Raw genomic sequence first — 12,574 nt, forward strand, 5'->3', positions numbered from 1 at the left:
GAAAGCAACAAAGAAAATGCAAAAATCAGGGGGGTTGTCACAGAACTTTGACAGGACAGTGGTGATGGGATGGAGAGACGGGAATAGTTGCCTTTTAAAACCTTAATAAAGGATTAAATGGAGGCCAACATTTTATCAAGAACAATCAATAATAAGTGTTATAATAACCCTAGGTAACGTTACAGCCACTTATGCTGAGACACAGTTTGCACACAGTGCCTCACTTTGGAGAAATAATTGGTTCATTTTAATCACCGTGTTTTATTAATTATTATTAGTATTATTATTATTGATGTTTTACTATCCAAACATATTTGAGAAATGCCTTTTGTGCATGGAGAATACTGGTTTATTTTCACTCGGATCATATATTACAAGAGGTTAACCCAATGAAAGGACTTAGGTGGCTTAAAAGTACATTTGATTAAAAAATATACACAGCATTCTTCTTCAACAGCCACTGGATTTATACCAAATGGTCTGCTAACCAAACTTTCCCTCAGTCTTCCTTGCCACTCATCACTGAAAGGATTAATGGGGTGGTGGTGGGGTTTCAACACCTCTAAATAATACACTCATCAGTGGAATTTCAGGCAGGACAATCCCCAGAAACTGTTGCCTTTTTAATCTGATCTTTAAATTTGCAGTTCACTCCATTTTGCTGGCAAAAAAAGAAAACACACATGAAACAATAGCTAGGAAACCAAATATGCTAATTTGCCACCAACGCTATTATTTTGTCTTTCCCTGTTGCAAAATTCTAATCACACTTTGGAAATGAGCTGTGAGTTGTTCACTAAAGTACTCATGTTGAATTAGGGTTGCTGCTGTGTTTTAAATGATTTTTCCTCACGCTGCTATGTAACTAAATTTTTATCTTCTTGCCTGTTTAAAAATTCTCCTAATTTGTTATCTTAAATTACTCCATGTGGAAAGAAAAGGTAAATTCAGACATTTTGGTGAAACCGCAAAATGTCTAGAATCAACACAGGAAAGAAAGAAAAAGTTTAATTTAAAATGTTTGGGGATTGCAAGGTTTAGTTATGACCGCAATCTAAAACTGGCACATCTTCCTTTAAACCAAAGATGTATAGTGAATCCAGTTAAATTCATGGAACATGAGACTTCTTTTGACACTGGGGAATATTTAAAAGGCACGTGAAAATGAAGGGAGCTATTGCAAAATGTCTACCTCTTATTTGCCGGGACTATCAGAACGTATGCAGTGTTGTTGTAGCAGTGTTGGTCCCGGGTATTAGAGAGACAAGGTGGGTGAAGTAGTATCTTTTTTTGGAGCAACTTCTGTTGGTGAGAGAGACACATTTTGAGCTACAGAGCTCTTCTTCAGGACTTCTGTATAGCTTGAAAGCTTGTCTCTCTCGCCAGCAGAAGTTGGTCCAGTAAAAGATATTCCCTGACCCACCTTGTCCCTCAGGACTATCGGAAGGAAGATATGATTTATTTATTGATTTATTTATTTTCTTTCAATATGAAGTGGAACGTGTGTTGTGGTGGGAAGGGGAAATAGACATGTGAAAGGATAACATTAAAAATTGTCTTGGTTTGATTCTATTTGTGTTACCTTATTGTTGTTCTTTCTTTTATTTACCATCTATGTTAAGATGGCACCTCGGCTCCAGTGAGTTGGAATCTCTATGTTACAGTGTGACTGGGCGCATTACACACACATTGTAATAGACAGTTCCTGCCCCAAAGTCCTTGCACTATTGCATTGTGAATCTAACTTTCTCCCCTGCTTTGAAAATGGATCTCTCTGGAGCAAATTTGCTCCAAAGAAGCAAAACTCATACAGCATTTTGGGAAACAAGTAGGGATCTGCAAAGATATCATTCACATTTCGATAAAAAAATTGATGAAATTTCAAAATTAAAAATATATACACCAATCAGCTTGAAATAAAATCCCTGACCTCTTTTTGCTGTAAGTAAATAGGTTGCAAGTGTGAGATATTTCATACCTACTGTAGGGATAAAACCCTTGAGGCACCGACTGTGGCTTCCAAACTTGTATTGGTTCATGCACCACCTTCTTAAAATTGTTGTGACATGAATTGCTGGAACATCAAGCTTATGTAGCATGAGTGGTACATGTACTACAGCTGGGGAACCCCTGGTCTAGACTCATAGATTCCAAGCCCAGAAAGGACCATTATGATAATCTCATCTGATTTCCTGCTCAGCACATGCCAGAGAATTTCACTGAGTGATTCCTTCACTAGGTCCCATAACGTACAGTTGAACCAACAGCTTGCAATTGATTGTCCACAATGTGCGGTCACATGGTTGTAGGTGAGGTCTTTAGGTGTACATCACCTCTAACTCCTAAGGGTACATCTACACTGCAGCTGGAAGTGTGATTCCCATCTTGGGTAGACATAGGTGCGCTAGTTTTAACTGAGCTAGCATGCTAAAAATAGCACTGTAGCCCGGGATGGCAAGAGCACTGGCACAGGCTAGCCACCAGAGTACAATCCCATCCGAGTCCCTAGGTCCATCCTCAGGAGGCTAGCCCTCACTGCCGTAGCTACGCTGCTATTTTTAGTGTGTGGGCTTAATCAAAGCTAGCACATGTACGTCTACCCGAGCTGGAAGTTACAGATCCAGCTTCAGTGTACATGTATCCCATGGCTCATGCTCATGTCTGCATAAAGCAGTGAAGCTTTGGCAACCACAAGCGTTCAAAAATTACAAGCCTGCCCACCTCAGCACAAAACTGGCTTAAAAATCAGGAGATTTAAAGCAATAATAATAAATTTGGGGGAATCCCTTTAGTTCCCTTCTTGTTTCTGAGCCTTTCGGTGTCACATTTTCAGGCTTTTTTCCTGCAACCATGAGGCCAGAAACTTGCTATTTTATAAAAATGATAGCTTAGAGGCTCACACAAATCCCATGATTCCAGGAGCTGGGGCTTTAAGAAAAACACCAAACTCATGATGAAATCACCAGATTTTGGCAACACTGTGTATGGGGTACAAGCACGTTTGGGGAATCCCTTAATAAGAAGGTCCTTTGCTGAATCAATTTCTTTTGTCTCAGCATTGTACACCCCAGATTGTGTCTACTGCATTTGGGCCTGTTAGAACATTTCATATTTTCTCTGTGTTGTACAGGTTTTATTCTAAAATTACAGCTGTCTTACAGAAAATCCATACAGGCCTACTCTTCCTTTCACCTCTGACCTTTTGACCTCTTCCTTGCCTGAGGACAGAGTTGACCCGGTCATTGACTAACCCTGAGTCAATAAGTCTGCCTTCATTAGCATAAAACATGAATCTAGTGGCAGCTTGACAAATTATAACTTCAAGCTAAAGATCTGCCAACTAGCTAACTCCTGTAATGACTATTTATCATTGGAAATGGTAAATCATAGGAATCTAGATGACTCAATTATTTGGGTATTAAAAAAAAAGAGAAAGAAAGAAAGAATTCTTTGCGACAGGATGGTTAAAGACAAAGCCTTGCCCCAAAACATGAAAATGGTCATGAAGCAAGGATTCTGTTCTCTCTCTTCCCAGATCTTTCTTTCTTTCCTCTGTGTCTGTCTCTTTCTTTTACTCATTCCCTCTTTGTCCCTCCACCTAATTTTTCTTTTCCTTTGTCATCCTCTCTTTGCACACCTCGCCTTCTCTTTGTCTCATTCGTCCTTTCCCGCTCTCTCTTTGTCTCTATTTCTCTTTTTATCTGTCCAATTCTTTCTTTCTATTCATCATTCTCTCTCCTACTCTTCTCTCCTCTCCTTTCTTTCTTTCCATCTCCCATCTTCAGACACTCCCATTTTTCTAGCTTTCTCCTCCTCCTCCTCACCAAATTTCTCCTTTTCCCCAGCATGCTGCTTTGCTGATCCACCGCCCTAGCTGAGGAATTGACATAGAAGGGAACAGAAGCTTTTTCCAGCAGGATCAGGGCCCACAGAGGGTCTAATCCATACCTCAAGGTATGAGCCAAGCTGCCTTTGCCGCTGCTGAACTGTTGAAATTGATATCAGCAGTGTTCACGGATGTGGCATCCTGCAGCTTCTCCACGGTTCATGCAATCCTTGGTCACTGAGCTGGGGATAAAGCATTATCACCCATTGCACGCTCCAGAACAAGTCTCTTCTCCGGCTTTGTTCATTTTCCAAAGGGAACTAGAATTTTAACAACACTGCAAGCTGGAGACAGAGGGTCCACATAGGAGAACCAGTCTGCTTCCTGCTTTGCTTTGTGTATGGTCCCAGGCCTATTCTCTCTGGCAGGATGGTGTGCAGACAATAGGCCACAATTCTGGCCTAGCTCCTTGCGATGCTACTGACTTCAAGAGGGTTGTGGAAGGTCTAAAACCAGGAGCGAAAGACACACTCACCCAGAGAAGGGGAGGACAGTGAAGAGCAAGAAAGCATCTGACAGAAAGAAGCATATAAGTGAAAAAGAGAAATCAAAGATCAAATCTTGTGTGGATTAAGCCAGGTTCAATTTCCTGTTCTGTGAGGATCAATTCTATTGTCCCGTGCACTGGTGTAAATACACAATAGCCCTCATTGACTCCACTGCAGTTATTCCAGTTTGACACCAGTACAAACCAGAGCAGAGTTTGCCTTTAAAAATTAAGGCTGATTGCAGAATTGTAAAATGCCTGATATTTCTCTCCCTTCTGCCGTTTCAATAAATAAGTCCGTTAAACCAGACTTGAAATAAACACCTGGCCCTAAAATTACCCATTAACCCTAGGGCAAATGGCTTGTCCTGACCTCAGAGACACTGGTTTCCAGTGGTGCAAATTTCTCTATCATAAATCTCAATTTGGGGCCAGATTCTCAACAGCTATAGCTCAATTGAAGTCAATGGGGCCAGGTCCCCAGATGGTGTAAATCAATGTAGCTCCATTGGAAACAGATCCCCAGCTGGTGTAAATGGGCAGTAGCTCCACTGGAGTCAAGGGGGACAGATTCCCAGCTGGCAGAAATCAGCAGTAGCTCCATTGCAGTCAATGGAACGACATCGATTTGCACCAGCAAAGAATAAGGTCCTTTATTTCTCAGGCAGTTGTGCTGACAGACACGATCCCCTCCCAAATTCCCCGGCAAGAACATTTCACCCTCTAATTACATTTTATTGTTTCAAATAAAAAGAAAGGAAGGAAGAAAGAAAGAAAAAAGGCAAAGTTAACATGAAACACCACACGAGCACTCATTTAAAAATATACACTGCACCGAGATTTATGACTGAGGATGCTTCCTATAAATCAAGCCAGACTTTCTTTCCTCTGCACTATGCAGAAATGTAAACACCTGCATCTGATTATTTTTAGTTTAAACAGAAAAACAGGTGCAGACACCTCGGTTTTCAAAACAAAGAGAATAAGAAATTTAAATAGATACCCATGTAAGACTATATGGTTGTGTATGTGTGAATGTGTGTGTATGTGCACATTAGCCACTAATTTAAATATTATCAGTGCCTATTACCATAAATACTCATATAGACTCCAAGGAAAAATTCTTATGTATATTTCCATTATTTATTATTATTTGTATTACCATAGTGCCTAGGAGCCTATCTATCTATCTATCTATCTATCTATCTATCTATCTATCTATCTATCTATCTATCTATCTATCTAATCATTATAAAATATATAAGCTCAAATTTATCTCTGGTGTAATTCTGTGAAAGTCAAGGAAGTCTGAAGGATTATATACATATAGAGAGATAGATAGATGGGTGTGTATCGAGATTACTGAAAGAGAATACTTAGAAGAAAGGAAACTTCTCTGGTGATCTCAGGATAATTAAATAACTTTTCCTTCTCATCTTTTTTACGTGATTATTAGATACTGCATAGCAATATTCTTCTCCTGAAATTGATCAATTTTTTTCAGTTGATTTTAGAAGTTTCAGTTTGTATATTTTGGGGGAAAACCCCTCCACTTTCAGTTATCCAAGCTGTGTTGGAAATGTTTCAATTGTCTATTACAATTAAAATATACCCTCTAAAATTCATCTTGAGTTTTTATTTCTTTTTATCAAGCACATTTGTCCATAAGGCCCCAACACTCAGCAAGGGGGTTTAAGCATATACCTAATCAGAAATATGTGAGTAGACCCATTGACGTGCATAAAGTTAGGCATGGGCTTAATTTTTTTGCTGAATTGGGGCCTAAATCTGAACATAAGAAAGGGGGCTATGCAGTTGTAAGTCTAGTCTAGTGTTTGTGTGTGTGTGTTAGTGTATTCTAGGCTCTCTGTGTAGGTGTATTCTAGTGTGTGCATATTCTAGTGCATGCATGTGTAAAATAAATTTGAACGTTTTGTGTCAGGGACAGGTACTAGTAGAAGGAATTTAGGACACTATTCTCTCTTATTTTCTCCGTGTGAGGGTATGAGTGAGGATGTATGTGAGTGGCGCTTGTGATTGAGTGGGTGTCTTCCCACAGAGGTCTCAGTGACTTCCATGCACTTACACCAGGGTTGAATTTGATTCCACACTTTCATAGATTCATAGATTGTAGGACTGGAAGGGACCTCAAGAGGTCATCGAGTCCAGTCCCCTGCCCTCATGGCAGGACCAAATACTGTCTAGACCATCCCTGATAGACATTTATCTAACCTACTCTTAAATATCTCCAGAGATGGAGATTCCACAACCTCCCTAGGCAATTTGTTCCAGTGTTTAACCACCCTGACAGTTAGGAACTTTTTCCTAATGTCCAACCTAGACCTCCCTTGCTGCAGTTTAAGCCCATTGCTTCTTGTTCTATCCTTAGAGGCTAAGGTGAACAAGTTTTCTCCCTCCTCCTTATGACACCCTTTCAGATACCTGAAAACTGCTATCATGTCCCCTCTCAGTCTTCTCTTTTCCAAACTAAACAACTTGTTACACCTCGGCTTTATACCAAAACATCTGAGCTGAGTTTCCATTCAGATCAGTTCTATTATTTCATGCCTGCTATTAACAGTGAGAGAAATATATAAATGGCATATTCCAATTCCCCACTGTGATCAGAGCCCCTAGCACAGAGTCTCCATTAACTTCAGTGTTACGAAGAACCAGATTCTGCTCTCAGCTAAATTTGGGGTAACTCCACTGAAGTCAGTGGGATTATTCTGGATTTACACTGCTATAATGAGACCCCCCCACACCCCGCTTTCTCAGTCGCCTAACCCTAGGGCTCCATTTCTGCCCCTCTTAGTCACTTTGAGTAGTAGTTTACTCTGTGAGAAATCCCATTCATTTCAGTGGGACAACTTGCGGGATTGGCCCTATTCAGCGTGAGTAAAGCGGGAAGAACTGGGCTGCATCGTAGCTTAGTGTTAAATGGAACGGTAGGTAGGAGACATAACGTTATGAGCCCCGCAGGCTCTGGGAAAGCTGGCTTAGTAGGTAGGATGTTAAACTGGAATTTTGGAATGCCAGGTTCAATTCCTAGCTCAGACAGACTCCTTGTGTGACTGGGGCAGGTCTCTTCATCTCTCCGTGCCTCAGTTCCCCGTCTGTAAAAGGGGGAGGGGGACAATACAGCCCTATTTTACCAAAGTGTGCTGTGGGCATTAAAAGTAATTTTGCTGTGATCAGCTCAGGCTGGTGGTGCTCAGGGCATTGCTGCATCGAGAGAATGGATCGCCATGGTGGTTAAGGAGTAAAAGTGAGTCACAAGCTCAATCCCCCACTCTGCCAAAGACTTCCTCTCTGGCCTTGGGCAAATCATTTAATTGCTTCTGTACAATGGGGCTAATAGTATTTCCTAACCTCACCGTGTGTGTGTGTGTGTGTGTGTGTGTGTGTGTGTGTGTGTGTGTGTGAGTGTGTGTGTGTGTGTGTGTGTGTGAAGATTAATATGCTAACGACGGTGAGGTCTGTAGATGTCATGGCAATGGGGCGCCGGATAAGTACCTGCGGGTTTGTCTGCACAACAGGGGCACAGCCCCTGTAGCTCTGCCATTGTTACCCTGCCGTGTAGGTGCAGACTACAGCGATGGAAGAGGTTTCCCTGTCGCTTTAGGATTCTTCAATTGACCTACCTCTGTCTACACCAGCGGGTTGGTTCACCATAGCTGTGCCACTCAGGGGTATCGATTTTTCACATCAACCTAGTTTTAAATGTTGACTGGGCCTAGGATAGGGGGAGGGATAGCTCAGTTGTTTGAGCATTGGTCTGCTAAACCCAGGGTTGTGAGCTCAATCCTTGAGGGGGCCATTTAGGGATCTGGGGCAAAAATCTGTCTGGGGATTTAAGCAGGGGGTTGGACTAGATGACTTTCTGAGGTCTCTTCCAACCCTGATATGCTATGATTCTAGGATAGATCCATTCATGGGCACCAACTCTATAGGAGCTCCAGGGCAGCTCCTAGCAGCCCCCAATCAGCATCTCTCACGAGCAGGTGTTCAGCAGGGGGCCCTGGGAGGGAGGGGGCAGGAGCAAGGACAAGGCATGCTCAGGAGAGGGGGCAGGGTAGGGCTGGGGTCTTGGGAGAAAGGGTGGGATGGGGGTGGGGCCTGGGGCAGAGCAGGGGTCAAACACCCCCCCAGCACGTTCAAAGGTCAGCACCTCTGGATCCACTTATTTTTTTGGCCTCGCATCATTTCGTTATAAACTTGTGGGCCGAGCCTCTGCTGCTGCTGACCTCGGAATACAACTGTCCTTACCCAGCTGAAGGCTCCTTTTGCCCCCTACCCCTCCATCTGCTCACATCCCCGTCTCCATGGAAGAGTCTGAGATAGTTCTCTCCCACAAAGAGGCCATGTAGGTGTTTATTTAGCCCAAATCACCATAGCATCTGAGCACCTCACACTCATTCATGGATTTTACCCTCACAACACCCTTCTGGGTGTCTTGTCCAAGGTCACAGAAGGAGCCCAGCTGATCTGGGAGTTGAAACTGAACTCCTGGTCCGTGGCCAAACCATGGGAGCATCATTCCCACAATATGTAGAGCTCACCACATTACCCTCCCACGTAATGCTGAATGAGCGCTTGGATCTCATGCCTGGCTCAGCTATTCTATTCTGCACAGATTCTTATACCGTGTTCATCACTGTAGCCTCTGACTTTCACGTCTGGCCCGAGGTCACGCACGACCTCTGCAGCTGAGCCAGGAACCGAGCCGAGATCTCCTCATGCCAGTGCCCTAGCCACCAGCCTTACTGCTCCTAGACGTCTGATCTCCACCAGCTTCTGCGAAACGACTCGTGTTTTACACCAGCACAAGGGAGATGAGAATCAGGCCCGAAGTGCCCTCTCCGCGGGAGAGACCCCAAGCAAGTTGGCTTGCGTTCTCATTTTGTCTAAGTGTGTCAGTGGGGGCGGGTGGGGATAGTGAAAGGTCCTTGCTTCAGCGGATTGTGAGGAGGAGATCAATAGAGAGAGACAGATTGGAGACACATTTCTATCACTCTGTATTGCTGGCTCAGCACTCCTTCCATTCTCTGCCAGGCCCAGGGAAGGCAGGTGCAGCCAACAGCTCCCTGCCTTTCCAATTCAAACAGGTTTCTAATCCCTCCACTGGAGGGTAAACAGCATTGAGTCACGCCTGGGATTAACCACACAAATATCTCTAATGTATTCAAATGCACTTCCTCAATACCACATTATAAACAGGGGTTACTAATGAGGAACAGCTAGGGCTATGGGGAATCATAATGACTTCATCCTGTGCTAAAAAGCAAGAGGCTTTTTCCTTTAAAGGATCTTTCTTTCTTTCTTTCTTTCTTTCTTTCTTTCTTTCTTTCTCTCCATGCCAAGATCAGGGAATGGGAACATCTCATGTAAACTAGGTAGCTAGGGGATGAGGTGGGGGGGAAGAGATGTTTTTTATTGTAAAAGATGACATTTTTATTGTCTCTTGTATTGTGCTAGTTCCTTTTTTTATTATAATCCAGCTCCAGCTTTATTTTAGCTGGTAACAGAAGTGAAATTATTTTCCAAAGAGATCTCTTTTTTTGCATAGCTACATTGCCTTTTTAAACACTCTATTAGAAAAATATTGCTTAGCAGCTGGGATGCAGGCGCAGAGAGGGGGATAGGCGTGAATCTGAGATGGGGTGGGAGGCAAGCAATAAAAAAATAAAAGGAACCCATAAAGATTAATTATCTAATTAACAGAAACATAAAAATATAGAGAGGGATAAATAAATGCCTTGCCAAAATTTGGTTGGGAAATTTTACACTCTTAGGGCTGTTGAAAAATGTGGACAACATTCTCACTTCATTTGCCCTGGAGTAAATCAGGAGTAACTAGACTATAAACAGTGGGCCTGATTCTGGAGTAAATCTGGAATAACTTCCCAGTGTAAACCAGGAGTAATCCAAGTGGCGTCTGTGCAGCTGCTTCTGATTTCACCCCAGCATAAATCAGGATCGGCTCCATTGCCGTCAGTGGGGCTAATTCCTATATAATTCACACCAGTGTAAATCAAAAGTAACACCACTGGAGTCAGTAGCACTGACTCGGATCTCACTTGCACCTGGGTAAATCAGCAGTAGCTCCACTGCAGCTGGTAGAACGAATTCCCCTTTTACACCGATGTAAATCAGGAGTGACTCCACTTGGAGTTAGTAGGCCTGATTGTGCTCTCACACCTATGTAAATCAGGAGTAACTGTTGACATCAATGGAGTTACCTGGGCTTCATTCTCATTTTGCCTCTTTGCACTATTTTGGCAGGAGTAACGGGGTTTTAAAGTGAGCAAATGTAACTAACACTCGTGTAAAGGTTGTTTGCAGGGGTGGTGTAGCCATGTCAGTCCCAGGGTATGAGAGACACAAGGTGGGTGAGGTAACATCTTTTATTGGACCAATTTCTGTTGGTGAAAGAGACCCGCTTTTGAGCTACACAAGAGTTATTCAGGGCACTTCAAAGCCCCTTTACACGTCCAGAGTTGTGCAAAGTGGCCTTCTTGTAAATGTGAATCAGGGTAAAGTAAGAGGAGAATCTAGCTCCTCGTTCTAAGGGCCAAATTGTGAATCCCTTGCTGCTAACAAAGAACATTTACTCACATGGGTAATCCCACTGATGTCTCACCAATCCGGCCTGAACGAGGAGTAACAGATTTTCTACCAAAAAAAAATGGAGGGTGGGAAATGATTCCCAGTGCAGTTTCCTCACCTGGGCAACTTCATTGCTAGAACATGGGGATCTTTCACAAGAAACCCTTGATCTGATTAACTTTCCTCCCGGTCCTCCCTTTGAGAACTGCCCACCAGCAGATCCTGAGGTTCTCCACTGTATTTGTTATTGACACAGTTTGTGAAGTTCTCAGGCCCCAGTTCCTGCCTGCGTTCGGGACTGTGTGACAAGAAAATGGGGGTGATACCTCTGTAGCAAGGGGGCGTGGCCTCCCTCCGAGACTGATGGCCATGCATTCCTACAGCATCCCTATTTTATATGTTTGCTGTGCGCAGTGGCGGATTGATGATTTTGCTGCCCCAGGCCCTGAAATAATTGCCGCCCCCAGCCCCATATGAACTTGTTTTCGTTTTTTTACAAATTCGTTTGAACTAAAATGAATTTAAATATCAAAGTACAGCAGACCCTCGCTTGAACGCGCGTCTGTATAGCGCGATTTCGCTTATAGCGTGGGACCGTGCATGGATCCAAAACTGAGAACCGCTTAATTTCTTCCTTCTGGTCATATTATTAATGTTTAGGATTCTCACAAGTATGTTTACTAAATGGCGTCACGCCGTCATTGGTGGTTTCAATACATGCTATGATTGGTAGAATCGCGGGTGTCACTGATGCCGCGATTACAAAAATGCTGCTATTATAAATTTGCTGCCCCTGCAAATTTGCTGCCTGAGGCCCTTGTCGGCCTAGGCGATAATACACGGCTGGCGTCATTTTGATTTGATCAGCTCAGGGATGGTGGTGATAAACTCCTTAATGCCGCTTCTATGGGCCGGAAAGGCTTGGTCTATACTATGAAGTTATGCCAGCCTAGCTATGTCAACAAGAGGTGTGAAAACCTGCACCCAGCGCACATAGCTACGCCGATGGAAACCACAGTGTAGACGCAGCTATGCCGGCAGAGGTTAATGTCATTTGAGGAGGTGGTTCTATGTTGGCAGAGCTTCTGTCAGCATTTGTTATGTTTACACTGGAGTGCTATGCTAGCATAAGGTCTGTAGTGTAGTTTTAGCCAAAGCAGCGTCATCTTCCTATGTGGAAACTGGGGTGCTTTGAGGTTCACCCAGATCTGTATGGGGTTCAGTCACCACCTGCCTTGCAGTTGTTGATGCTAAAATGCTATGTTGTCATGGCTCACGGCTCTGACATCAACAGCCAGCATACAAGTATGCAGGTCACCCCCTGGCTTCCACCATCCAGTCGCTCTTCGCAGGGGAACATCGACAACCCTTCCAGCCCCAGTTGTCTCCTAAAAAGGTCTTTCTGCAGTGCTCAGCCCGCCCCCAACATTGTAGCGTTCACACCTTACAAGTTCGCTGCTCCTTTAAAGAGACAGTACACAGCAGCCTGTTAACTTAACTGCGGTTAACACACCCTCCCCGTCAATCACAGCACTGACTGGGTTTATAGTAAAAGTAAAACACATTTATTAACAAAGAGACATAGGTTTAGG

Source organism: Trachemys scripta, chromosome 16 (genome assembly GCF_013100865.1).
Source record: "Trachemys scripta elegans isolate TJP31775 chromosome 16, CAS_Tse_1.0, whole genome shotgun sequence".
Lineage (NCBI taxonomy): Eukaryota > Metazoa > Chordata > Testudines > Emydidae > Trachemys > Trachemys scripta.